The sequence below is a fragment of the Podarcis raffonei genome, chromosome 17, assembly GCF_027172205.1.
Source record: "Podarcis raffonei isolate rPodRaf1 chromosome 17, rPodRaf1.pri, whole genome shotgun sequence".
NCBI classification, from domain to species: domain Eukaryota; kingdom Metazoa; phylum Chordata; class Lepidosauria; order Squamata; family Lacertidae; genus Podarcis; species Podarcis raffonei.
In genome coordinates this window covers 14,205,534-14,227,275 of record NC_070618.1, presented here as the reverse complement: position 1 = coordinate 14,227,275, position 21,742 = coordinate 14,205,534, and positions in this window count along the sequence as shown.

The following is a 21,742-nucleotide window of genomic DNA, read 5'->3' as shown; positions in this document are numbered from 1 at the left end:
GAGACTGACTGCATTTCTTTGTCTCTCGCTGCAATGACTGAATAAACTCAACAGTAAGAACTCCTTCTGTTTTTCTCTGCTTATTGCTGCCATGAGGGGAGGAATAGAATTCCCTGAGCCTGACAATGAGTCTTACTTCAACACCAGCAACAGGAAAGCAGGTTAGCATAGTGGGGTAGGGCAAGCTGTGATTGCCTTCCAACACCTTGTCACCACTGCCTACCCTCCCAGGACCTGCCAGCTGAGGTAGTTGCCTTCTCCCTTTGTCTAATATTGGGCCCAGTCCTTCAATCATGCCCTTACTGGTTGTGTTATTTTTGCATGGTTTGAGTGCTTTGCAGACTGGGATCTCTGTAAAAACTTCAGAGAGTCCTGAATTTAGTGGAGCTGTGCATCCATGTTGCTGGTGGAATGTGCATGCAAATCTATCACTGAACAGTTCTTACAACTTCATATTGCAAGTTAGCATTTGTCAGCTAAGCCAAACCTGAACAGTCAACTAAACTGAGTTCAGCGTACCAGCTGTGTCGTGTCCCTTATCAGGAGCTAGACAACTTCCTTCTCACAAACATGTCATTCCTAAGTGGGCAGGAACACAGGAAGTTTAGCTGCTCTTTAATGGGCTATCTTAGATGGCTGATAGTTTGCGTTCATCTTGGTGAGTCTATGCTGGGCAGGCTTCACCTAAACATTCATTTGTTAAAAAGTCCCCGACTTGGCTGAACAAATGATCCTAGTGTTTCTGATACCCTTTCTTCACAAATGAAGAATTAATAATGAAACCAGTATTAGTTGGCTCTGAAATACTTTGGGTCTGGATGATAGACAGTACTCTGGGCTGCAATCCTAAGGTTGCTTTAAACGTTCAAAAATGCTGGCCACAAGTTACTTGCACAAAGGAAGTAACGTGATGAGCATGTGAAGATCTCACAGAAGAGTTTTCTACTCAGCGTATGCAAAGATCCTTGGCCAGTTTCCTAATATATTACACAGAGAAAAAGCTACACCTGTATAATTGTTGTGTGTGATGCTCCATGAGGAATTCATGTTACATGTTGGAATTTTGCAAATGTGAAGCAATGTATCAATCACCCCCAAAGAAATGTAGCTCAGAGTGTTGCATAAGTTTCTGGTTGAAAGTAGCTTTTGCCTGGAGCCAATTTTTGCTAGTTCTGACATTCAGTGAGTTAATTCAAAAAGAAAACAAAACTTTGAAAGCAGAAAGGTAAATAATACCTTTGTAGGGAAGAAAATCTTGAGCTCGTGTTCAATATTGCATTAGGGCTCTTTGAGAAGAGAATGTTTGTCAAATCTTTCCAGGAGGCATCCGTGGGTTTCTAAATATTTTAGACTTTGGCACTTGTACGTCTGTGCCTCCGAAATTTTGGAGAAAGAGATCCACCAGTGGTAGCGATCTGGAAATAAATGAGCTCAACAGTGGAGTTCATCATTTTTCATCCAGCTTGGATAATGATAATACCAGCAATTGAAGCTCTCAGCTTGGATTATTTCTTGTTCACTTGCAGTCTGTTCTTTCATCTCCAAGTGTTCCCCAGGTTGCATGTAGTAGAAGAACACAACAACCGCCCCAAACTTCATTATAGAAAAAACAGATGCCTGGCTTTTGAACGCATTACAAACTGAACACGAAATAAATTCTTTACACTGCAGGAAAGGAAGGTAGCAGAGCAGACTCAATCAGAACAAACAGATAAGGCATTGGGGGAAAGGGGAAAGACATCCATTGATGCTAACAAGCAGCCCAAACTGCAATATTAAAGATGCTGGACAGGGGAGGCCTGTGCCTCTGACATGGAGTACAATTATAGGCTCATGAAAGCAAGCAAGTTTATACATACAGTCATACCGTGGAAGTCGAACAGAATCTGTTCCGGAAGTCCATTCAACTTCCAAAACATTTGGAAACCAAGGCACAACTTCTGATTGGAACCCGTGGAACCCACATCAGATGTTCAGGTTCCAAAGAACATTTGCAAACTGGAACACTCTCTTCCAGGTTTGTAATAAATAAATAAATAAATAAATAAATAAATAAATAAATAAATAAATTTCAGTAGCACCTTAGAGACCAACCAGGTTTGTGGCATTCGGGAGCCAAAACGCTCAACTCGCAAGGTGTTTGACTTCTGAGGTACAGCTTTATAGAGAGAGATAGGAAGGTTCTAGTCCATCACAGTCAGGACAGCATGAAACTCTTAATCCCAGGGTTGTGGTTTTGAGCCCCACATTGGGCAAAAGATTCCAGCATTGCAGGGGTTTGGACTAGATGACCCTTGTGGTCCCTTCCAGCTCTACAATTCTATGATCATATATCAAAGCAAGGGAGCAGAAAATTATACATGAGGAAATATCCAAATAGTTTCGCAACATTCATGCCTGAATGTTGTTACAACGGAGGGGGGATCGCTCCCATTCACAGAGCACTGGGATGACCTCTTTGTGTTGCCTGTTTCATCATACAGTGGTACTTCGGGTTACAGACGCTTCAGGTTACAGATTGCACTAACCCAGAAATAGTACCTCGGGTTAAGAACTTTGCTTCAGGATGAGAACAGAAATAGTGTGGCGGCAGCGGGAGGCCCCATTAGCTAAAGTGATACTTCAGGTTAAGAACAGTTTCAGGTTAAGAACGGACCTCCAGAACGAATTAAGTTCTTAACCAGAGGTACCACTGTACTGAAAACATCCAGGAGGCAGGGCCTGCGCACCCATGAGACAAGGTGAGGCAACTGCCTCAGATGGCTGGGTCCACAGGGCCAGCAGATCCCGATGTAGATAATTATCCCCCCTCTTGTTCCTGATGTTTATTTTCACTCCCCTCCTTCTTTTCTGGCTGGGAGGGGAGGACCACTTTGACTTCACTATTGCCTTTCATGTGTGCCATGCCAAGACCATCCTGGTGGGTTTTTTGTTCTGTTTTGAGATTTCACTTGTCCTTGCGTCATTTTACATCCTATTTAGGGAGACCCGTTATGCATTTGAATCATGAAGAAGAAGAAGAAGAAGAAGAAGAAGGGGGGAATGTTAATTTGCACAAAAGTTGCATATGGTAATTGGTATGCATAGGTACAAATTTAGAAATAATTACATTAAATTTAAATACCAATGAAGCATATCTCAACATAGTGTATGAATTACCAGTTGACTTGTGCATTTGCTCAATCTGCTGACCAAGTGCTGCTATCTGAGAGTTGATCAGCTAACAGGCCATTTTCAAGGTATTGTTTTTAACATATGAAGCCCTAAAGAACTTGGGGAAAGACCAGCTGCCATTTTTTTTTATTATTATTATTATTATTATTATTATTATTATTATTATTATTTGGCCCATCACCCTAAGGTCCCAGGGTGGCTTACAGCATTAAAACACAGTATTAAAAGCAATTAACACTGCAAGTTGGGAGAGCTGAGTGTTGCTTTGAAACCACTGAGACCATCTTGGTAGTATATAGCACAAGCCTAAAAGCTTTACCGGGAAGCACTACCCAAATTGAAACTAAGACTCTTGCTGGTGCTATTTCGAAGTGTAAATTTGTGGTATCCATTGTTACATGGTGCAAAATTCTTTCCGAAGTCAGTGTTACAAGCAAGCTACTACAGAATAAGGAAGCTGATTTAAGTTTAGTTTCAAGCAAACTGCAAATGACCAATAATTACCTAATGGACTGCAGGTGTGATTAGGGTTTTCAACAAATTTAATAGATGCTACTGAGATTACAAAGGAGCTAGAAACACTACCAAACTTTGAAACAGAACATGTTAGAAGAGGCAGAAAGAAATGGCATGAGGCTCAAGAAAAGGCATTGTAATATCCAAAGCAGAAATTCAAAGCAGGTTTCTACTACGGTGCTATAGACATGGCCATGCAATCTGTTGAGTAAAAATTCCAACGATAATTCCCTATTTAGCTTCCTTTATCATATTGGGGTGGGGGGAACCTACTGAAGATGTACTTAAGGCCTGCAAGAATTTAGAAAAGCCATTGATGCACAATGGAAACAAAGATATTCATGTTGAAGATCTTTGCTGTGGGCGTATAGCAATAGCTCGAAGACTTCCAAAGTGTGTGTTGCCACAAAGAACACTTCATACTATAAGAACACTCCTGGATAATGTGTCTAATGTTTCTGTTGCTCTAAGGATCCTTCTCACACTTCCAGTGTACATGACAAATGGTGAATGCAGTTTCTCAAAGCTCAGACTTACAAATGCTCTACAGAGTTTGCAAAAGAGACTAGTTGGCTTGGCAACTGTATCAATTGAACATACCCAAGCATCAACACTTGACAATGAAGGAAATGGTGACAAAATCTGCAAAGGAAAAAGGCACTTTTAAGAGTCAAACTTTATTTCAGTCACAGACCAGCATAATTGAAGAGACTGAAATTGTAACACCACAATTCACAATGTTATTCAAAATGATTTGTGAGCTAAAGTTCTGTCTTTTATATTTGAGACAGGTTATCAAATATTGTTGTGTTACACATTCTGGCAATTGAAAATAAATTTACAGGTTTCAAGTTTTGGGTTTTTATCTTTTCTATAAGACACCTGTTTTTGAAAATCGAAGTTAGCAAATTTTCTGTGTGTGTGTGTGTGCAGTAGTTAGCCTCACCTAGGATGTGAAATAGTCTGGCATCAGCACTGGGTGTAGTGGTTAGAGCGTCTGACTAGGACCCCACTCAGCCATGAAGCTCACTGAGCCAATCACTGCCTCTGAGCCTAGCCTACCTCACAGGCTTGTTTTGGGGATTGAATGATGAGGGAGAGCTCTCTGAATGCCATTTTGAGTTCCTTGGAAAAAAAGATGGGTTTGAAATGCAATAAAATAAACCAATTCACAAAAGGGGGCTAAAATTATGATTATTAACAGAATGTTATTATTTAAAAAGTTCTTAATACACAAACAAATACATAAATACAGATCTATGAAATTACTTAAAACAACAGAAAATATTTTTGTGCTGTGGGGAGCAAAAACAGCTCGTAGAAATGAGTCTACATTATCCACATAAACATATACTTTGAATTAATAAACCGGGGGGGGGTTGATTGAAGGTCCTGGCAGTCCCCTAGAGCTGTTGAAATAATTTTGCATGAATTTCAGATGTATATAGTTCATATAATTGTTTTGAAATAAGCACCAGGATGCACAGAAAGAAAATGGCTTCCCCTGGGTTGCAAATTCATTGTCATATGCTAATTGTGCCAATGTGCTACCAATTAACCTTTCCTTAATGCTCCCAAGGAAATGAATTACAGCGATGCACATCTTTTAGACTGATTCAAATTTACATTAGTCCTGCAGGAAGCATGGATTGTTAATGATGGCTGCAGAACATGCTGTTCAGTCTTGCACCAACTGTGTATGTATGCGTGTGTATGTAGTGGTAGATCAGTTCTGCCTGACAGCTAAATCCACTTCTCTCTTTTGATTCGGTAATAATAAACGCAATTAAATATTGCATTATATTTACATATAGGGATTCAGACATAAAAAGGGCTCCCCGTGTGTGGGCTGCTTTCCCCAGGGAAGTTTGGCTGGTGCCTTCATTATACACCTTCAGGCGCCAGATGAAAATGTCCTTCCTTAACCAGGCCTTGGGCTGATTGACTTCTGATGCCATTTTAAATGTCTTGTAGAAAGGGAGATTTTGGGGTTGTCCTTGTTTTTACCTTTATTATGTGTTCTGTGTTTTTTATGCTGTAGTTTTATGTTGTGAACTGCCCTGAGATCTACAGCTATAGGGTGGTATATAAAATTAAATGATTAAAATACATGTTCAATGGTAATCTGTGGATTATCACTGGACAGTCATGTGGATATCCTTCCAGGAGGCCAGATCTAGTGAAGAAACTATCCATGCAGCCACTACCTTAATGCCACCATTTTTGCTGAAAGTGAAATTTCAATGTTGTTGTTGTTTAGTCGTGTCTGACTCTTTGTGACCCCATAGGCCAGAGCATGCCAGGTACTCCTGTCTTCCACTGCCTCTTGCAGTTTGGTCAAACTCATGTTAGTAGCTTCAAGAACATTGTCCAACCATCTCGTCCTCTGTCATCCCCTTCTCCTTGTGCCCTCCATCTTTCCCAACATCAGGGTCTTTTCCAGGGAGTCTTCTCTTCTCATGAGGTGCCCAAAGTATTGGAGCCTCAGCTTCAGGATCTGTCCTTCCAGTGAGCACTCAGGGCTGATTTCCTGAAGAATGGATACGTTTGATCTTCTTGCAGTCCATGGGACTCTCAAGAGTCTCCTCCAGCACCATAATTCAAAAGCATCAATTCTTCGGCGATCAGCCTTCTTTATGGTCCAGCTCTCACTTCCATACATCACTACTGGGAAAACCATAGCTTTAACTATATGGACCTTTGTTGGCAAGGTGACGTCTCTGCTTTTTAAGATGCTGCCTAGGTTTGTCATTGCTTTTCTCCCAAGAAGCAGGCGTCTTTTAATTTCGTGAATGTAGAGGTGCCTATTTGGGCAAAACTTCTGAGGAACACCAGCGAAATAAATGGTTGGTCAATTTCAAAGAGTCACAGAAGGCTCTTCAGTGGTTCCATGCTTAAAATCAGCTCAGTTAAGAGAAACCTGGCACAACTGGAGATGATCTGATGCTGTCAATGTGTGGATAATCTGCCCAACACAATGAGAGTTTTCCCTCAGATTGAATGCAGAGGGAAAGCAAAACTGTGAGGCTCTGAACCTGACTTTCCTGAGAGGCACTTGGAGCTGAAAATGGTAATGGCTGCTTCTTACAAGGCTATTCCAGCAGTCTGTAGTCCAAGCTGCTGCCTTGGACCAGACTGATGAGCTGTGTCTTCTTCTCTTGAGACAGTGAGTAGAAACATATGAAGCTGCCTTATACCGAATCAAACCATTGGCCCATCTAGCCAGTGTTTCCCAAACTTGGGTCTCCAGCTGTTTTTGGACGACAACTCCCATCATCCCTAGCTAGCAGGACCAGTAGTCGAGGATGATGGGAACTGTAGTCCCAAAACAGCTGGAGACCCAAGTTTGGGAAACACTGGCATACACAGATTGATATGCTTTATTTGTTGTTGCGACCATCATGGTAATTTCTGATGGTTTTTCTTTATCTTAAAGTGGTCAATGATGCTATGCAGGAACGTGGTTGGTTAACTGAAGCTCACAGGTGTATGTTTGCAGTTTGACCTACTTAGCTGCACACCTGTGGTCTCTTGACTTCTTGCCTAATTAGAAAAGGGAGTTACTTTCTGCACCAGATGCAGGAAGGGATGTGATAAGATAATTGATTATTTGAAACTGTATTTAAGTTGGTCAAATGTTTTGTAAGCTGCTGGTGTGGAGTGATAGCTTGAAGCGTTTGACTTTTTTTTTAGAAAATAAAACTAAGCAAAGATATTGCGGACATCCTTTTATTTCTACGCTCCAGTTGCTGTGAACACTTTGTGTTGGCGCAAAAGTCCAACAATTTCAACCATCACTACAAGGAAATATACATCTTATCCATACTATACAGAATACACCATTAAAAGACAGTGTTAGCCAATTTATACATACATACATATCTTAAAATGCAAACCAAAGCACATGAGTTTCTATAGTTCATGGATGATCAGATCACTGTGGACCACCATATTATCCTTGATGAACATTATTCTCAGTTTTGGGGCAGCAACTGCAAATTTTGCCATGTTATGTGTCACAAACGTATCAAAGCCAGACAGCAAATATGTGATCTTCACTCGGCTGTCTGCTTCAGTCATCTTACACAACAACACTCTTTGGCAACAATTCTCCAGAGTTTCAGAGTCCTATCTGGAGATGCCTAAGACTGAACCTGGGACCTTCTGCATGCAAAGCATATGTTCTGCCATGCAGCTAGGGTACAGGGCACCCAATCATCTGCTATAGTGAAGGAAGACCACATGGGTCAAAAATGTTCCCTTGAGATAAAGCTGGAGAAATCCTCAGAGGGATTCCACAGAATCATAACTGGAGGTTGGCCAACACCACAACTTTACTTTAAGCAGAGAGCAAGAGAAAATGAAGAATTTATAACATTTACAAATATTTAACTTATTTCAAAGGGTGCTAAATCTTACCTTTTTTAACCCCGCTCCCTTTGTTCTTAAAATAGTGATCAATATGCTTAAAGCCACCTTTTCATTGGATTTTGATTATAGATTTAATCTGGCAGTACAAAAACAAACTAAAAGCAACATGCAATCCACCTTGTATTTACTGGAACTCGCCATTTCTGCTTAAACATTAAGATAGATTAAATTCCTCCTCTGCAGGAAGCATTCTGCCAATAGTTATTAAGCAACAAAGAGGCAGATTTCGCTTTTGTGTTAGAGTCACATCCAGGCCAATTTGGCTGCCGCAAATTCTAAGGAGAGATTTACTCTCAATATGGGAAACAGCCTGCTGTTTTAATTTGTGATCTAGGTTCTTTTAGTCTTCGCTGCTAGCATTGTAAGAGGCAAACAAGTTATTACACTCACACATACAACAAAGCCCAATAACTCCTCTTTTGCAAAGGGTTTTCGGGAGCAGCTTATTCATAGGAACATCAGAAATGGCCCTACACTATGTCAGATCATTAGTGCAGCTAGCTCATTAGTATATTTTTCCCCAAATTTTTTTTATTGATTTTCCAAAATTTATAAACAAACAAACAAACATAAATCCTAACTGTAATTATTCCACTCTTAATAACATTGTTAAGTGACTTCCTCGAATTCCCCATGCTGAGTTTCATTGTAAGTTTTCCAAAACAAATTTCTCATAAAATTTACTTAATCAATTAACGTCTTTCTTTCTTTTCATTTTAAATTTAAACATATTATTCTATAACATCACATATTAAAATCCTAAGCCTATCTGGTATTTGCAAGTATTTCTATTTAAATTATCTTAGTATATTTAATTAAGCTAGCTCATTAGCGACTGTCCAGGGCTTCAGACAGGGTTCTCTCCCAGCCCAGCTATATGAAAAGGGCTCTGCCTTAGGTGTTCATATTGTATTGCTATTAAATTCATCTCCAGTTGGGGTTTTTTTGTGTACTGTTTTCTAAACAATATTTAGCTGTTTTTCTTGTATGTTTGTAAAGTGCCTTGAGACTGTTAAGTATAATGGTTTAATTCACACAGAAATGAAAAATGTGTATGTAGGTTTAAAACGGAAAATGGCTGAATGTGTATTGCTAAGATTGGGGTTTCCCCTCAAGAGTTTTTATAAAGGATTCTGCGTTCCTTGCAGAGTTAATGATTAACTAACTGCCTGTTGTTGTCTGGTAGCTAACATGTGAGGGTTATAAACCTGGGATCATGTGAGAGGTATTGGGTTGGAATCTCCATTTTGAAAGGAGTTGCTTTTGAGTTTGTTTATTTCCCAAACTCAACTGAGTGAAGATGCAAATGGAATTTCTCTCTGGGAGAACAATGCAAGTAAATGGCTCTCCTGAAGGGACAGCAAACAGTCTGGAGGTTGGAAAGCAGGCTGGAGAGATAGAGAGAGAGAGACCTTTGCTTATATGGTATTTTTCGCTCTATAAGATGCACCCGACCATGAGATGCACCTAGTTTTAGAGGAGGAGAATAAGGAAAAAAATATTCTCTCCCTCTCTGCGCAGCGCCCCTTCAGCGAAGCAGCAGGAGAAGCGGAGCCCCTTCCATTTTTCCTCCTGCTTCGCTGAAGGGGCGCTGCGCAGAGAGGGAAAGCTGTGCAGCGCCTCTCCAGCGAAGCTAAGCCAGGAGAGCAAGAGGGATCAGTGTGCACTGATAGCCGCCTGAAGCCTCCAGAGTGCAGCGGGAGTGCTCCTGCTGCGCTCCGGAGGCTTCGCGTTGCTTTCGCTGAAGCCATGGAGCCTGCATTCGCTCCATAAGACGCACCCTTACTCTTTAGGAGGGGGAAAGTGTGTCTTATAGAGCAAAAAATATGGTAGGTCTGTTTGGATTATTTCATATTTTGTAAAATGCTGAACCTGTGCTGAACAGCACAAGATATTGCATGGATATTTTTGATGTTTTAATTCTGTTTTAAAGAAAGTTCTGCCAGTAAAAGCTTAAATAATATTTCCATGGGTCTGGACTGTTATGTATTCAGTGGTCTGTGTTTGCCTGACCATGAGTCTGGACTAAGGATTCTGAGCACCTGTGTTCTGATTCGATACATGATGTCCAATCACAGAACATTTCAGGATTTGGGCATCTGCCATTGGCCCTTGAACTCTGAGTCATGATTTGCAGCTTGGAAGTTTAGACAGCCAATCATGTTGGGAGTGGGAGTGGCCTAGGCTTTCAGGAATGTATATAAGCAGTTGCTTTGCCCGTTTCCTAATTATGTAGTTCAATAAAGGTTCCTGCTGTTATCGCTGTGTCTTGCCTCATGGGAACCCACCTACACTTCATGGACAATACTTAAGTTCCAAAGGACTCGATTCTTATTCTTCCAGTCGCTTCAAAGTGTGCAATATTTAATATCTGCAACAGAGGCAAAAGCCAAAGGTGATTCATCAATCAATCAATTATTGCTGTTAAAATTATTAATAACAACAATGGTATTAAACAGAAATCTTCCTCTCTCATTTCCAAAGCAACTGGGCCTGACTCTGGGATGTGTTCAGCTGATTTCAGCCCAGGAATAAATGATCATACCATCTATCTACCTAGGGAAAGAGTGGAAGACAAAGGTGCAATGGGAAAGTTAGAAGGAATCGGTCAGTTGGCATGCATGGGTTAAGCTAAGTGTAACTACAACAAATGAAAGAGTAGAGAAGGTAAATGAAATTTAAAGCAAATCAGGGTTGGAAACAGTAAGAAGCCAGAGCAAAAAAAGCTATCATTAGAGCACATGCTGGGGACATCTCCTTCAAATAGCCAAACGCAGACTGAAGTCAGCGGGCAGCAGCAGAATCCCCGCTGAAGGAAGATGAGAGCACAGAAATACAGATTAGATGCAACAGCCAGGCCAGAAGCAATAGATGTACATTGCTGGTGGGAATGCTTCAGCTAGAGTTCAGGCTGGTGGGTTACACAAGGCATGCACTGGACTGATATAAAAACCTGGAGGGTTGAGGTGAATGGACTCTACAGAGCTCGCTTTGCAACCAAAAGAGATGCGGGTGAGGAGCTGGAGATTGAAAATCAGCATCCCAAACCTGCTGCTTCCTGGCTGGAGTCTGTATTCTGAAGCTTCGGGGTTCCAGATTTGGCACTGCTTTGTGCTACTGCCAGAGCTGGCCCAAACCTGAGGCAAACAAAGGCAGTTGCCTCAGATGGCAGATTTGGAAAGGATGATAAATGGCCATTTAACTTGTTGTTTGCTGCTGGCAGGGTTGCACTGTTTGGATTTCCCATCTCAGACATCAAAATGGGCTGGCCCTGGTTTCCACTACCTCTTAAGCCAGATTCTTCTCACGTCTCATTTTATTTTGCGGTTTTCTTTAGCGTTCTGAAGTTCAGCAGCTGTTCAAGAAAGCTAGCCTAGGGTTTCCTCTGAGCCTACATGGCACCACAAATTGAATGGGTCTGTGTCACAACAATTATTTTCATCCAGGGATGGGAAGCCGTGGTCCTCCAGGTGTTCTTGGAGTCCAGCTCCCATCATCCCTGATCCCTGGCTATGCTGGATGGACTGATGAGAGTTGCAGTCCAACAAATGTCTGAGGATCACAGCTTCCCATCCCCTGACCACAATTCCTGATCAGTGGCTACTAGCCACAATGCCTGTGATCTTCTTCCACCGTCAGAGGCAGGAATCCTCTTAATACCAGTTTCTTGGAATCACAAGTGGGGAGAGTGCTCTTGCATTTGAGTTTTTATTGTGGACTTCCCATAGGCATCTAGCTGGCCAGTGTGAGAACAGGTTGACTAGATTGGCCCTGGGCAGAGCACTTCACAGTGCTATAGTATTCTATAAAAAGAGGGGCCGGAACTCACCATGAACTCACCCTTGTTCTCTTATAATGGCAATGGCGCCCACCTGAGAGGTACCGGAACTAAGTTCCGGCTGAAAAAAACACCCTGACCCTTCATATGTTCTTATTCATCTCAACCCCTGCACACCGTCCAACATTTCTCTGATGAAAATAGGGATGCTCTATATAATAATAATAATAATAATAATAATAATAATAATAATAATAATAATAATATCCCACCCATTTGACTGGGTTGCCCCAGCCACTCTGAGCGGCTTCCAACATATTAAAAAAAACATTAAACATTTTTTAAAAACCTCCCTATACACAGGGCTGCCTTCAGATGTCTTCTGAAGGCTGTACAGTGTAGTGGTACCTCGGGTTACATACGCTTCAGGTTACATACGCTTCAGGTTACAGACTCCGATAACCCAGAAATAGTACTTCGGGTTAAGAACTTTGCTTCAGGATGAGAACAGAAATCGTGCAGTGGCGGTGCAGCGGCAGCAGCAGGAGGCCCCATTAGCTAAAGTGGTGCTTCAAGTTAAGAACAGTTTCAGGTTAAGAACAGACCTCCAGAACGAATTAAGTTCTTAACCCGAGGTACCACTGTATATTTACTTATCTCCTTGGCTTGGGGGTCGCATAGCTCCATACCACCCAACATTTATCTGATGAAAATATGGACGTCCTACCATACCCTCCAACATTTCTCCATTGAAAATAGGGACGTCCTAAGGAAAAGCGGGACATACGAGGATCAAATCAGAAACCAGGGTGGCTTCTGTAAATCCAAGACTGGAAAATAGGGACACTTGGAAGGTCTGCCCCTAGATTGCAAAACCCATCAGAAGGAGCTCTTCAAATCACTCTGCCTGGATAACAAGCTGTTGCTATGCAGCAACTCTCCATGTACATGGATTTCTTTCCGCATGTTTGTGTGGGTGGCACAGGGAGATTCAACAAAACACGGTAAGCTGTTTTCCCACAAATGTAACGTTCTCAAGGGGCCAGGAGTGAATTCCCCCAAACTGCCAGGGAAGTCAACAGAATCCACCCTTCTGCATAGAGTTCTAGGATGCCATTGGAAATTTGCCTGCTGCTAAAGCCACAGAGGCACAGGCCCATCTGTAATATGACACAAACAGCATAACAACCACGACTCTGAACGATTTGAAGCAGCTTCCATGAAGCAGCTGTGACATATAGGCTGGCCCTGAGCAATGAGATTAGAAATGGGATGTTGTACATTTGAAACCTGCCTTTATGAAGCCAGCCCCTAGAGGCACATCAAATTTGATAGTGTGTAAATCAAATTTAATGCTAGGAGCATTTGTTTATGCTTCCAGGAGGACCCTGCCTGTCTGATGGCAAAGGCTGGAGTATCCTTTTATATTTACTTGTTTTTTGCATGTCGAGTTTCCTCTCCAAGGCTTTCTGCCCACTGTATTTTCCTCTATCTATAATATAAAAACTTAAAAGAACAACAAAACAGTTAATATATTTACTCATTAGTTACTCTTGTATCCCATTTTTTCTCCTGAAGATCTCACTGCCAATTGTTCCTATTTTCCAGGGACAGTCCTGGATTTAAAGAAGCCATCCCAGTCAGTTTCTGATTTGATCCTGTAATGTCCCACATTTCCTTAGGACGTCTTTATTTTCATTGGGGAAATGTTGAAGCATATGGAATTATGTGACCCCCTGAGCCAAGGAGATAAGTAACTATACCACCCTTAGAAGACATCTGAATGTAGCCCTGTATAGTTTTATTATGCTTTTATATACAGTGGTACCTTGGTTCTTGAATTTAATCTGTTCCAGGAGTCCGTTCGACTCCTGAAATGGCTTGAAAACCAAGCTTCCTGCACTCAATCAGAAGCCAGGGAAGCTGTGTTGGATGTTCAGCTTCCGAAAAGCGTTTGCAAACCGGAACACTCACTTCCGGTTTGCGGGACATTCGGGAGCCAATTTGTTTGGGATCCAAGCCGTTTGACTACCAAGGTACCACTGTATGTTGGTGAGCAGGAAATAATAATGATAATGATAATGATGATGATGATAATAATAATAATAATAATAATAATAATAATAATAATAATAATAATAATACAGTGGTACCTCCGGTTATATACACTTCAGCTTACAGACTCCACTAACCCAGAAATAGTACCTTGGGTTAAGAACTTTGCTTCAGGATGAGAACAGAAATCACATGGCGGTGACGTGGCAGCAGCAGGAGGCCCCATCAGCTAAAGTGGTGCTTCAGGTTAAGAACAGTTTCAGGTTAAGAACGGACCTCCGGAATGAATTAAGTACGTAACCAGAGGTACCACTGTAATGGAATAGGACATCCCTATTTTCATCGGAGAAATGTCGGAGGGTATGCATTACTGCTTGCATATAGTTTCCAGAAATCTCCCTCTAATTTCAGCACCTCCCCCAAACCTATTTAGAACAGCTTCACGTGTCTGAAGTATATTCTATGCACTTGTCAGTTATACTTATTCTGCTCTTCTTTTCTTTATGGTGACTGATGCAAGTCTTCACTGGGGAGTTTCTTTAGAGTGAATGTGGTTGGTGTGAAATGGATGTTTATCCTTCTAATCAGGGCAAAATAAATCTGAATGCTGTTTTGTGCTTCTTCTGTCTCTTGAATCTTGCTATTTCTGAATGCCAAGTGCAGAGGCCCATTAATTGTATAATTAGAAATTGCAGTTCCAGTTATTAGTAGTAGAGCTAGAGTGCAGGTCAGTGTTGAATAAAAATAATTACTTCATGTTTTCATGCCTTTGGGGAATATATACAGAGCATGCAGAACGTCAGTAAAATGCCAGCAACAGTATTAGATTTGGCACAGCCTCAGGGCAGATGGAGAGGTTCCAAATCTGGGAGACAGGGAGAGCTAGTAAGAAAGGGGTGGCTAATGAATGAGATGCCAGGGCAAGGAGAAAGGGAATAGACTGCCCAGTATTCTTCTCATTCATACCTAGCAACATAGAATTGTAGAATTGGAAGAGACCCTGAGGATCATCTTGTCCAGCCCCCTGCTATGCAGGAACATGCAGTTGTCTAATATGGGGATTGAACCTGCAACCTTGGTGCTATCAACACCACGTTCTAACCAGTGGAGCTATCGAGATGTGCCCTTGCATGCCAGGACCTCGTGACCCTACAATTCCCTAAAAGGGAATAACCAGGCAAGACAAAAGCATATGGTTAGAGATATGGTAATGAATGAGATGCCAGGGGAAGGAGAAAGTGAATAGCCTGTCCTGCGTTCTTCTCATTCACACCTAGCAATGTTCTACAGATTAAAACAGATGTGCTCTCGTAGCACTCCTCTTTTCATATCAAGGATGGTTTCTAACAGGGTGGGTTACAAAATCAAAGCACAAATACAAAAGTGACATACATTTTTGGATAATACACATTTAGAAATGCACACCTTAAGATTAAATGGATATGTAAATATATAATTTGTGATATAATGCATATTTTGAAACTTATTTCTGCATTTTTAAAAACAAAATTTGCAGATTAATGAGGAATCAGGGCAGAGGGAGCATACTTGCAAAACTGGCATGATCAGAAATTGACTGTTCTGCCAGTCTCTCCTCAGAATCAAGTCCCACCATCTGCAATCAAGTTTTCTCCCAGGGAATTATGCATAGTCTGCAATCCAATCTTTTCTTCTTTTTGCCACAGGTCTAGCCCAGCATTTAAAACTTCAGGCATCACTTTGAACCTTTCAATTTTACTCACCTTTCTATGAATCCTTTCAGTTTTCAGATTGAATCCATTTGATGGTCACGGTCACCTCTTCCTGGATGGTTTTATATTGCTGTGACAACTTCAAAATCAAATCTGCCTTTTTCCTCTATTAGATTTGATACGCCCTTCTGTGCAATCTGTCCGGTCTTTAATTTCTCCTTGAGTGTTTACCGTCGACCTTCTCAATGCTACATCTCCCCCAATATCCAATAACAGTGGGCAATATTAAACCAGGTAACATTACTGAAGCATCCCTGTACTTTCCGTAGTCATGACTAGGGAATAACAGTTATTTTTCGCCCACATGTTTGCAAAGCTTTTAATGTCAGTCACCAGTGCACACCGTGGCTTCACCATTTATGTTAAATCTCTGATCTTTGCTTGGCATTAAGAGAAAATCGGCTTTTAATAACAAGCCTCCAGGTTTGCATGAAAAAGAACACATTCCCCTTTGCAAGCAGCTTAAAATCTCCACTGATTAAACAGCCCATAATCTATTCAGTCCATTTCACATAAGGGCCTGCTTTCCAAAAGAAGATTGCCGAATAATTTGCCTCACTTTTCGCTCAGCTTTGCTTAAGACAAAATAAGTGGTAAATCATGGAAATTCTTAACATACAGTGGTACCTTGGTTCTCAAACTTAATCCGTTCCGGAAGTCCGTTCCAAAACCAAAGCGTTCCAAAACCAAGGTGCACTTTCCCATAGAAAGTAATGCAAAATGGATTAAACCATTCCAGACTTTAAAAAACAAACCCTAAAGCAGCAATTTAACACGATGAGACCATTGATCCTTAAAATGAAAGCAATGAACAATGTACTGCAGTCACACAATCAGTCAATCAGTAGCTGAACTGGGTTCCACACAGTCACAAAAAAAGCCACAAAAACAAAACAAAAAACCACAAAAACAAAAACGCTAAATAAATAGCAAAAACAGACAGACCTCAGTGTAGCACTCATAATGGAAGTGTGGCACTCAAATCGGAAGTGTCACACTCAAAACAAGCATGTTAAAAAAGTTCACAAACCAGAACACTTCCTTCCGGGTTTGCAGTGTTTTGGTTCCAAGGTGTTTGAGTACCAAGGCATTTGAGAACCAAGGTACCACTGTAATGGAATGTGACACATTGTCATGGTTACACCCATTGCTTCTCCAGCTGAAGAGATGGCCTCTGTGAGTTATATGGTCAGGCATGGTGCCCCATTAGGAATCATAGACTTATAAAGGTGCTTCCATGAGCAGAGCTGGGAACTGCATCATTGGCAGTGTATGACACCGGGGAATAGAGTGGCTGAGCTGGTGGCTGAGAAAGGCAGGAGGCAGTGGTGGACCTCAGGGTCTCAAGTTTGAGTGGCACCCCCTGCAGCACCAAAATTGTGAGCCCCCTGCCTCTCGCCTTCCTTTCTACATCATAGTTGTAGCCAGTGCTTTTTTTCTAAAAAAAAAAATTTAGGGGTACTCTCATTTTCCTACTCATATTGAAATACGGTTCCTCAATGAGGATAAACTTAGATTCACAAAATGTTTAGGGTATGCGTACCCCTGCGTACCCCCAGAAAAAAAAACCACTGGATGTGGTGCCCCCAAAGTTCTGTATCCAGTGTGACCAAGCCATTGGTCCTCCCCCCTAAATCCGTCTCTGCAAGAGGGGCAATGGCTGGGGCCTGCACACCCCATCTCCTCATCCTCTGCAACCACCCTGTGGCAGCCTCTGCAGGGAAGCCATGGCTCAAGGTGACAGGAGGCAGCCCAGGCAGCTGCCAGGCCCAAATCCCTTCCCAGGTGGGCAGCAGCAAGATCCTCACAGTGCTGCATCTGCGCCCAAAGAAGGAGTGGCAAAGGCATGCGAGGACACCCCTCTCTTTCCTGATCTGCCTCCCCTTCCACATTTCCCACTCTGCTGATTGTAGCAACTGCCTCAGCAAGGTTAATGGGCAGGCGAGCCAGGCCATAACTTTTGTATTTTAACAGAACATGCCTCAGATGAAAATAGAGTCATTTCTTATTGTCTCCCAACTCCTCAACCCCCATACCGTGGTACCTCGGGTTACAGACACTTCAGGTTACAGACTCTGCTAACCCAAAAATAGTACCCCGGGTTAAGAACTTTGCTTCAGGATGAGAACAGAAATCGTGGTGGGGCGGCAGCGGGAGGCCCCATTAGCTAAAGTGATACCTCAGGTTAAGAACAGTTTCAGGTTAAGAACGGACCTCCAGAACGAATTAAGTTCTTAACCCGAGGTACCACTGTATTTGTATCCCATTTTCCTATGACCGCTACACCAATGGTACACAGCACACACACCTTCCACTGTCCTGAGAAAACCTGTTAATCCCAATTTTATTTTATTTTTTCAATTAGATTTACAAAAAGAAAAAACACACACATCAATTTTAAAAAAATAGAAAGGGGCCAGAGTAGACATGGACACAGAAAGCATAAAAAAGACTCCTTGCACTCTGTTCCATTCCCACATTCTTCCTGCCCAGGGCAGCCCTCTGCTCTGTCTGCACATCAGGCCTGGTGCATCACACAGGGCTGGGCCTCAGCAGTGGCAACCTCTCCTCCTCTCCCACTCTCCAGAATTTGCTATTGTAGCACCCTGCTTGTGGTTAACGCTTAGCTGGAATGAAATATTCAACGCAGCAATAGAGAAATTAAAATAATAATTTATTTGTCAGACAAATAAATGAGAGACACAGTGGTATATGGTTACCAAAGCTCTGCCCTTTCAGCCCTGATGGCCAGCACTTATATTCCCTCAGCCCAGCCCCCTTGCTGCCTCTGTCCAATCAGCCTGGTTGAAATTCCTATTGGCTGTTTGCTAGAACCAATCATAAAAGATACACCCATTTCCTATTACCTTTTATGGGAGACAGAGAGCTATATTTTCTTCTATTTATAAATGGCAAATAAGTAGTCATATATCTTACATTTACCTCGACCAGGCACCTTAATTACCAGATAACCTTTGGCCCCTCTTGCCCTATTCCCTGCAAAACAGATGGCTAATGGTTCTAATTTTATCTTAAACAGATATCTTGGGTTCATCTCCTCACACACCATCTATGAAAGATCTCCTTCTTTGGAGGTCTTTAAGCAGAGACTCGACAACCATATGTCAGGAGTGCTCTGATGGTGTTTCCTGCTCGGCAGGGGTTTGGACTCGATGGCCCTTGTGGTCTCTTCCAACTTTATGATTCTATGATTCTATGAAATAAGAATCTAACATACATTTAACATTTCTTACTTTCTAAATCCTTTGCATAATTACATTTAAGCCAATATATTTCATAACATATATAGTTTTTTTAGAAGAAAGGGAACTTAGTAAAAGCTAAGCTAAATTCTAAATTCTCTAAAGCTTCAAAGCAGTTTCAGAGAGCTGCTTTGCCTAGTCCAGCTGCTGTTTCTATTTGCCCGTTTAATCTTATGAAAATGTGGCTCAAGTCTCTAATGGGAGGCACAATAATTCTTACTATTTAGCAACTTAATTGCAGCTTGATTGTATTCTGTAATATGTAGGGTCAGTGACCTCAGCCTTTTTATGACCGCAATAAACCAGAGGGGCCCTCTGCCCAAGAGCTTGCCAGCTGCCTGCTGGTTTCCTGCCTCGAAAGAAACATTTGTGAATTTAAGCTAATTTTTAAGATACAACCTTGATCAAAAAATATAAGCCTTGATCAAGAATACAGACTTTGATCAGATGCCTCACTATGAGCTGCTGAAGGGAGGAGGCTGGCAACAGCAGCCATGGAGAGGCAACGGGATGCTCCCTCACACCCACCACTGCCATTGGTCAGGAGAAGCACCGGCTCATCCTCATCCTCCTCAGGCTTGGCGCTGGCAACACTGGTGGGGGAAGTAGGGACATTCCAGGATCAAATCAGAAGCTGGGATGGCTTTTGTAGTTCCAGGACTGTTCCTGGAAAATAGGGACACTTGGAGGGTATGGGACAGCTGCATTTTACTCGACCAACTGTTGGAACAGTAATTTTTAACCTTGGTATGTGCATAGAAGGCGGATGCATTGCCTTTGTGCCAAAGGCTATATTCCAGCCATGTAAGAATCAGGGGCATCTACCCACGCATTTCTCTCTCTCTCTCTCTCTCTCTCTCTCTCTCTCTCTCTCATTTTTATTAAATTTTCTGTTTTACAATTTAGAATACTCATTTAAACACCCTTAAAGTATCAGTGACTTCCGTTTTCCTCTTTCCATGGTTCATTTTGCATATCATAAATCCCTTCATATGCTACATGAGCTATACCATTCAGTATTCCATTATTACATCCATCAAAACTTATTTACACTGTTGAATTTATCTTAATGCTGCCAACATTTTCAAGTGTACACAGTTTCCCCCCATATATTCAATAAACATTTTCCAATCTTCTCTAAACGTATGTTCTTCTTGTTCTCTATAAGCTGCACATATTCTTTCAGTTTAAGTTGCCGTTCTTCTTCAGTTGAGACCTCACTACTTTTCCATTTTGGGGCTAACAAATCACAGGCCGCAGTAGTGGCATACATAAATAGTCTTTTTTTCTCATTCTCCAGCCACACACACAAGAGCTATTATCGCACTTCAAGGACACCTTCCAGCTAAGTGAGAGTCCTTAAGGAAGGTTTGCAACAGGGCTAATGAAGGGTGTGGCCAGGAATAAGTCTTGAGGATCTAATGGAGAGGCCTAACATCTTGAGTCTCTAACATACAGAAGCTGATGAGAATTGCAGTCTAAAACTTCTGGACACTACACTGGGGAAAGCTGATATAGGAGGAGAACGGAGGGGGATGCATTTTTCAACGTTTATGAGAGAAAATTAGCAATTTAATATCTTTTCCAATAATTGAAACAGGAAAGGAAAATGAGTAGTATGGTAATAAACTATGACCTTCACTTGAATGGGTCAGATCTTCAAAAGACCCAATGTGTACCTAGGGAAACTTATATGAATGAATGTTCCTTTATAGAAAAGTAAGAAATAAATCCCAGAATGCAGGACGAGTGGCGGGGGGGGGGAGAGATGTCAGAGAGAAAAGTTTGAGCCTAGTTTTCTTCCCAACATGCTAAGGTGTTTATATGTGTGTGTGTGTGTGTGTAGCAATGTATTTATAGAGAGAAGTGATGCACCAGGTGAGACTATTCTGCAGTCTGAGGCAGTGCAGTCCATACACAAGTTCATCATATGCTGTTTGTAGGAACTATCAAGGACCATATTAGCTAGGAATCCTGGAAGACCTTTCCCCTGCCTTGGTAGGCCTTTTCCCATCGGGAGGGTGGAGCTCTGACTGACTCCAGCTACAAATGCGGAGACTGTTGAATAGACTCTTGGGCTGGAGTGCAGGAGTTGGCACGGGGGAGGGGCATTGTTACTGTTTTCTGGTATCTTTCTTTTAGATTTTGTTGTGATTTATGTGGAAATTGTGTAGCCTGGTTATGTGTTTTTTAATCATATATTTTTTGTTCTTGACTACTTTTGTTATGTTGTACTTCTGTATTTTTTCATGTTGTAAGCAACCTTGTTGCAAGAGGACCAGGTAGGGAGAAAAGCAAAGAGCCCTCCTAAGAGAAGCCCAGCTGCTCAGGCACATAAAAAGACTGGGAACCTGATCAGTCTCTTGGGCAGCTAGGGGAACAAGGCCTAGTGGAAGGCATCCAAACCTTCCTTGAATGAGCCAATGGCGTTTCTATGCCCATTGGTGAGAAAGGGATTATTATTATCCCTTAAAAGGACAACCCTCAAAGATCAAGGGTGTTGCTACCTAGACCTTCCCATCATCCCTTCTTGAGTTCAGTATCAATGGCATGTTTCAGAAAATTCAGAAGGCAGAATTGATGATAAACATTTTATCGGACCCAATTTACTAGTGTGCAAAAATGCCTGTAGCAGGATCAAGTGTGCTTACAAATGTACATAGTAGTGAAAATAACATGCAAAAAGGCAAAATTGCTTTCAAAAATGGGAATGTTAGGCAAAATTGCCTCATCTTATATTGAAAGCAATGGACACTACTAATATGCTGATGAAA